Below are 1,513 nucleotides of genomic sequence, written 5' to 3'. Positions count from 1 at the left end.
CAGCTTTGAGAATGTGTTTTCCAAAGTCTGAGTATTGTGGTAAGATGATATATTGTGCTTTTTAGTTTTCCTTTATTTTTTCTTTTTTGCCAGGAGATATTTCAGAACAATTAGAAATCAGGGTGTTGACTCTTTCCTCTTTTGAAATCAAAGGCATCTTTGCTATGAATTTCAGAACTCAACTCTAGCAATAAGAGCTTCATCTGAAATTTATATTCAGTATTGTTTTCTTTTCCAATTCTCAGACTCAATATGTTTGTAAGGCATTTTGCACTTATATGTTATGCATTGAAAGATCTCTGATTCAATTTATGAAAATATGAACAAATTTACAGACTCGGAAGTCAAAGAGAAAATTCTCAACATTTTGTGAGGATACTTCTAAATAGTAACAACTTTTGGGTAAAAAGCATGCAGCCTGCAGCACAGATTTTGTCCTCAGAAAAGGTATGTTTAATGTGTGAGATTCAGACACTGACAACTAAAATAGACTGAGACTGCATAAATGTGCAGAAAATATCTTTTTTTTCCTATTGAAACATGCACTGCCATTAAATAGAACAACACAGAGTCTAAATACAACAACAAAGAGTCTGTAGATTGAACAAAACCAATCTCCTGATATATTCATATTGTCTTATCTCTCCTCTTTTGTTGCTTGTAAACAGAGAGGTTGTGAACAACTTTTTCAGTTTTCTTTCATGGCACTCCTTACCTAAATCTCTATTGCAATATCTGAGCTCTTTCAGAAAAAAACAGGTTTTGTACCTGAATCATTATTTTGTGGGGTTCTCCCAGTCCCCTGAGAACTAATGCAGATTTTCAAGTTGTCATAAACTAATTTTACTATAGTATTTGAAAGAGGGGAAAAATCAGGGAGAAAGAAACATCTGCTTTTCTTTGAAATGAAAAGGTACCTGGCAGGTCAGACTAGAGGTAGTTCAATGTAAATCCCTGACAGAGGGTTAGTGTGGATGTTGGGTACATGGCCCCAGTGGTTTTGGTCAGCAGAACAGCTGCTGTGGTTCTTTGGAAGTTTGCCAAGGAACTATTTTGCCCTGCTAATCTTTAATAGGAACAGGGGCTCATGAATGTAATCTAGAAATTATTGCCTAATGAGTTTTGTGAGCCTGTGTATTTTATCTTGGAAATTAACTGTGATTTTTTTTCTCCTTGGAGCGACATAGGTTTGTCCAAACCTAAAGGTTATGAACAATGGTCCCCAAAGCTTTTCTGTTGTGTTTCTCCATTCTGTTTTCTAACCATTGCATGTCTGAACTTTTCATGTAGGCAGAAAGAATGAAAATAAGATTCACTCTTAAATATAAGAATTTGATGACTAAATTGGCTTTATGTTGACTTGCTTTTTTCCTGTTTTCTTTAGGGATGAATAATAAAATACTTTATTGTAATTTTTTTTCTTTTTTTAACATGAACTGCATTAATTAACTATATGAAAGCAATAAGGTATTTGAATTTCAGATGAGCTCTAATTGGAGAAACATATTGCACC

This window comes from Corvus kubaryi, unplaced genomic scaffold (assembly GCF_017639235.1).
Source record: "Corvus kubaryi isolate FWS band 111438036 unplaced genomic scaffold, C.kubaryi_AGA036_p1.0 37334, whole genome shotgun sequence".
Classification (NCBI taxonomy): Eukaryota; Metazoa; Chordata; class Aves; order Passeriformes; family Corvidae; genus Corvus; species Corvus kubaryi.
The sequence above is the reverse complement of the archived record's forward strand: the minus strand, read 5'-3'. Positions refer to the sequence as shown.